Source organism: Grammomys surdaster, unplaced genomic scaffold (assembly GCF_004785775.1).
Source record: "Grammomys surdaster isolate TR1022 unplaced genomic scaffold, NIH_TR_1.0 138861, whole genome shotgun sequence".
Classification (NCBI taxonomy): domain Eukaryota; kingdom Metazoa; phylum Chordata; class Mammalia; order Rodentia; family Muridae; genus Grammomys; species Grammomys surdaster.
In genome coordinates, this window is record NW_021622521.1 from 29,150 (window position 1) to 35,519 (window position 6,370).

Consider the following 6,370-nt stretch of genomic DNA (forward strand, 5'->3'; position numbering starts at 1 on the left):
TGGCTTTGTTGAGATTCCTCCTTAGACATGTTGAACTGACCCAGTTGGACTCCCCATGTCGTGGATTCTAGGTCGTCTTGCCTCATTCAACCGTTCATGGATCCAGTCAGAACTTCAGTCAAGCCCTGAGCTTTCTAGGTATGAGTGACTGGATAACAATTGCTGGCTTGGCTTTCTTCCTTTTTTTTTATTTTTATTTTCACCATTTTATTTTTGTTGTGTATATTTGCTTTAAATCAATGAATTTCTAAGTCAGGTTCAGGTAACTGAAGGCTGAAGGGCCTTTATGAGGAGATTATATTGTCTAGACCCAAGATATGCTGCAAACACAATCTGAAGTAAAGTAGGAAATAACATTTTTCTTAAGACAGGCTTAGAAACTATAATCCAATAGTTGAAGATGTTTCCCCTCTGTGGTAGAGGGCTTGATTCATACCTGGCAGCAAGGCCCAGATTCACCAGTATAGCCAGAAGGACAGGGTACAGACCACCTAGCACAAAACCAACTAGTGCACCCCGCATTGTGGTACAGATTTCACAGTTCAAGTCACCTGTAGTCAAAGGTAAACTTACAAAACTATGGTAGGACAGGTTTGCTGTCAAAAATGGGATCACAGCCATTGGTAAGCTAGAAGCTATTCGAGCTTGTGTCACGTTCAAGATTCGCCAAAATAGACTGCTATTAGGCCCCCAAAGCAGCATTAAGTCCAATATATGCTGATCCATATTCAAGCAGATTCCTGTCTGGTTCTGGAAGTTGTTTAATTTTTCTAGATATGATATTAAATATTAAATCATCTTTGCTAGTACTTGGTTTATGACTTTCCATCTTGGACCACTCGGTAGAATGAAGGCAGCTTATGGCCGCCTCCCCAGGCACCCGTGCTTGCCCAGGTCCTGTGCCCAAGTCTACCACAACCTTTTCTAGGGTTGCCTGGGCTCCATCTTTGGCTCACACGTGACCTGACTTGGCTTTCTTTTTTTTTTCTTTTTTTTTTTTCTTTTTTTGGCTTTTCGAGACAGGGTTTCTCTGTGTAGTCCTGGCTGTCCTGGAACTCACTCTGTAGACCAGGCTGGCCTCGAACGCAGAAATCCGCCTGCCTCTGTCTCCCAAGTGCTGGGATTAAAGGCGTGCGCCACCACCGCCCAGCCTGGCTTGGCTTTCTTAAAACCTAACTAAATCTCCCAATTTTCCTACCCTTCCTCTCCCCTTTAAAAATATTTCATTGCCCCCTGTTCAGCTGGAAGAAGTTATGGAGAGTCTTTAGCCCGATTCCCTGGGTTTGGGGTGGATGGTTCTGGTTATTTTATGAATTCTAGATATGCTATCATTTTAAGGGATACTTTACAAATGTAGCTTTGGACAGGGAGGGAACTAGAGAGCTTAAACTCAGGGATTTCTATCTTTCCTTACCTTTCCTTTTCTCTATCCTTAGGGGAAAATAGGGTGGAAGAGAAAAAGGGATATAGTAATCTAGAAATCAGAGGAGCAGACAAATAGGGCTAGGTTATTAAATTTACTCTTAAACAAAACATTATATAGCCATATCTTACATTGGTAGAAATCTTTATAATGCAAATTGAGGCTATAATTTTACATTGTTATGCAATTTATAGATTGGTGCAGATTTAAGGTTTTCTTATGCGTGACTTATATTTAACACAAGATTTACAATGTTACTCTTTGCTAGGCGTTGTGCCTGTGCAACTCATCTAACCATACAAGGCTTGGACTCAGTCCTTTTATTAACTTCCATTACAAACGTTTAGGATGATTAACACAAGTTAAGGGCCAGATAGTAAACTCATGGTTCTGAGTTAGTTTTTTTTAAAAAAAAGGATGTTTTTAAGATATTTCAATTATAAATATCAGAGAGTAGTCAGGTTTAACAGTTCAAATTACTTTATATAAATAGATAGTCCTCAAGGCCATCAGAAGAATACAATAGTTAAGGATATTTCATTACTAAAAAATCATTTGACTAGAGACATGTTTGATCCTGACACCACCCCCTTGGTTCAAACATTTGAGCATCTTCACCTCCAGGCAAGGTTGCTCTCCTGGCAAGGCAGTCAGAAATTGCCCATTTCATCTACAGACAATTCTGTCCAGAGAAGGACACACTTTGCAGAATAGTTGACTACTGGCTCTGCAGAGATAGGGCCAGTGACCCTTTAAATTTCTGCATTATAGCCGGGCAGTGGTGGCGCACTCCTTTAATCCCAGCACTTGGGAGGCAGAGGCAGGTGGATTTCTGAATTCGAGGCCAGCCTGGTCTACAGAGTGAGTTCCAGGACAATCCGGGCTATACAGAGAAACCCTGTCTCGAAAAAAAAAAAAAATCTGCATTATAAGTGTCAGAGGACTTCTGGAAAAGCAGCAAGCATTTGTAACTGCTGAACCATTTCTCCAGTTCCACCCCATAAGTATAAAGTAATTCCACAAAATAACTGGTTTTATTATGATATCTAATATATACATATAAGGTACTTCAATCATTTATTTTTAAAGTATTTCAGATTATTTTGCACGTACATGTTATTGTTTCTTTTAACATGCAAACTAGCATTTCCTTACAAGTTTTTCATATATACTTGGGTTTGGTTGACCCTCTCCCCACCCCTTCCTCTCCTCCATCTCTCTGTCTTCTATTACCTCTTAAACCATTCCACACTCAGCATTCTCCCTTTCACTCTATGTGTATATGTGTTTTGCCCACATGTACATGTGTGTAACATGTATGTCTGTGAAGGCCAGCATAGAGTATTTGATCCCCTTGGGTTGGAGTTAAAGACAATTCTGAGCTACCATGTGGGTACTAGTTGAATCCACATATACTATGTAGGCAAAGCACACACAGAAAAAAGTCTTCAAGGTGTAGCACCAGCACTTCCAGCAATGCTCCACATCCTAAAGGTTCCAAAACTCCTACAAATAGCACCATCAACTGGGGACCAAGTGTTCAAATATGTGACCTATAGAGGCATTTTTCACTATGGCAAGAATTGCTGTACATGGAATTGCTGTATGTATGGTTAAGAGCACTGGCTGCTCTTCCAGAGAACTTGAATTCAATTACCAGCACTTGGATACATGGCAGCTCACAATCATCTGTAACTCCAGTTCCAGAAACCAAACACTGTCTTCTGGCCTTTGTGGGCACCAGAAATGTATGTGGTGCACAGACAGGCAGGGAGCACTCACATATGTAATTAAAAAATGTTCTTGCCGGGCAGTGGTGGTGCACGCCTTTAATCCCAGCACTTGGGAGGCAGAGGCAGGCGGATTTCTGAGTTCGAGGCCAGCCTGATCTACCGAGTGAGTTCCAGGACAGCCAGGACTACACAGAGAAACCCTGTCTCGGAAAAAAAAAATGTTCTTGTTTCAAGTATACATCTTAAAGATCATTTAGTACGTTTATTCTGTTGTGATAAGTCACCAGAATGTCATTCTGGTGCATTTTTTTCTGGTGGTTTTTGAGATAGGGTCTCATGTAACTGAGCCTGTTCTCAAACTCACTATGTAGCCAAACTGACCTTGAACTCATGATCCTTGTGCCTTTACCTCTCTAGTCCTAGGATTATAGACTTGTACCATTGCACCAGGGTACTTTTGGTTTTTTTAAATTATAGATTTGTCTCTTGTATGTAACCCATATTGGCCTTGAATCTAAGATTCTCTTGATTCAGATTCCTGAGTGCTGGGATTACACATGTACCATATCTGGTTTCTTTCCTTAGGTATTTCATATGAATTGAATCATACACTATGTAGTCTTTATTGTTTTGAGACAGTGTCTTTTCTTTTAAAAGGGTATTTTGGGGTGTGTGTGTACCCACCCGAGGAGACTAAAGGAAACTTTCAGATCCCCTACAGCTGAAGTTAAGGCAGTTGTGAGCCACCTGAACACAGAGTAGTATGCATTCTTAACTGCTGAGGCATTGAGATGGGGCCCTGAACTCCCTTTGTAATCCAGGATAGCCTTGAACTCCTGACCCCCCTGTGTCTACCTCCCAAGAGTTAGGGCTATATGGACCAGCACACATTTTACATGGTTTTGGGACTCCAACTCAGGATCTTGTGCATGCAAGGTAGACCTTCCTATAGCTGCTAGGTATATCTCTAGCCTAATAAATACATGGTCTTTTGAAAGTCCTTTCATTCATCTGACATGCTTTTTGTTTCGGTTTGTTTGTTTTTCAAGACAGGGATTCTCTGTGTAGCCCTGGCTATCCGGAAACTCACTCTGTCTACTACACTGGCCTCGAACACAGAGATCTACCTGTCTATGCTTCCTGAGTGCTGGGATTAAAGGCTTGTGCCACCACCATCCAGTGGCTTTCTTTTGAATGGTGAATATTGCACTGTACAGATGTCTCATATTTGCTTTCTGACTTCTCAAATGATAGACATTTTGGTTTTCACTATTTTTGGAGACAGGATCTCATTCTCCAGCTCAAATTCTAGGATATGTGTGAGCAACCATGTCCAGCTTGGGTTTTCAATCTGTTTACAAACTATAATATGAGATCCAGGACATCTAGGGCTACACAGAAAAACCCAGTTTTGAAAAACCAACCGACCAATGCAAACACGAATATGACGATTTGTGCACAAGGTTTTCTGTGAACACTGGTTTGTGTTATTTTGAGATAAGGTGTAACACTGTAGCCCAGGCTGCTATAGAGCAGGAGCTATACAGCAACCCTTCTGACTCAGCTTAAGTATTGAGATTACTATGTTGAGCTTTGTTTTCTCTCTCTCTTTTTTTTTGAGCTTTTTTTCTCAATTATTACAGTACTAGAATGGTTAACCATTCTGGAATGGGTTAACTTGGGTGAACTCTGTCTCATGTGTGCTAGAGAGCATCCTATCACTGAGCCACACCCAGGCAGATTATATATTTTTTGAGAAAAGGTCTCACCACATAGCTCTGGCATCGCCTAAGTACTGTTACAGGTGTGAGCTTTTATATCTAGCCTTGGACACATTTTATTTATTTATTTTTTGTGGGCATATAGATGTGTGTGGACAGGAGAGAGGACAACCTACTGGAGTTGATTCTCTCCTCCCACTATGTGGGTCCCAGGAATCAAACTCAGGACATCAGACTTGATGACAAATGCCTATGTCCACTCCCTCATCCTGCCAGCCCCGGATATATGTTTTTTTACATTTTTATTGTATGTGTATGAGTGTTTTGCCTGGGTGTGTATATGTGCACCATGTGCTTGCAGTGAACATGAAGGTCAGAAAAGGGTGATCAATTACCTGGAACTGGGATTACAGGCAGTTGTGAGCCACCATTTGGGTGCTGGGAACCAAACTCTAGTCCTCTACAAGAACAGCCAGCGTTCTTAATTGTTAAGCCATCTCTCTAGCCCCTAGAGATATATGTTTCATTCTCTTGGGTACAAAAGTAGGAAAGGAATAGCTAGATCATGGGCAAATTAATATAAAACCATGTCTATTGGTGCTGGGGATTGAAATTAGGGCCTATAGTACATGCTAACTATGTGCTACCACTGAGTTCTATTACATCTCCAGTCTCTAAATCCATGTCTTAAGATAGGTTTGTGGCCAGGTGTGATAGCACATGCCATTTATTCCAGCACCAACAGAGGCAGAGTTCCAGGACAGCCAGAATTACATAATAGAAAAACCTTATCTCAAAAAACAAACAAACAAATAAACAAAGATATATAGGAACTGGGTTGGAGAGATGGCTCCATGGTTAAGAGCACCTGCTGCTCCTCCAGAGGGTTCAGGTTCAATTCCCAGCACCCATATGGCAGTTCACAACTGTAACTCCAATTCCAGGAGATATGATAGCCTAGCACCAATGCATATAAAATAAAGTTAATACATTTTAAAAATAGGCATTTGTAACACTAATAATATCCAAAGTCACTTTCCATGTACTATAAGCCTGTATGTATGTTTCATTGAATCTGCTTTTCCTCCAGCAGAACCACCCAAGAGGCGGTATGGTATAATGTATACTGGAATACATGTTAAAGATCATCGTAGGAGCTGGAGAGGTAACTCAGTAGTTAAGAGCACTTACTGCTCTTGCTGAGGACCTGAGTTTAATTTCTAGTACCCACATTAGGTGATTCTCAACCATCTGTAACTCCAGTTCCAGGGGATTTATTATCCTTTTCCAGTTTCTTCAGGTGCCCATATAATATACATAAATAAAAATAAAATTAATTAAAAAAATAACTCCTAACCAGATATGGAGGTCACAGGGCAGAGGCATGTGATCTCTGAGTTTAAAGCCATCTCATCTATAAAACGAGTTCCAGGCCAGTCAGGGTAAACAATAATAATCATTCCATCCAGGTCCAGTGGCACACATCTGTAATC

General features: G+C 40.9%; 1 pseudogene; it reads right to left on the reverse strand.

The window, feature by feature from the left end:
- Positions 1–236: 236 nt before the first annotated feature.
- On the reverse strand, positions 237–829 carry LOC114615750 (annotated as a pseudogene).
- Between the last annotated feature and the right edge of the window lie 5,541 nt (positions 830–6,370).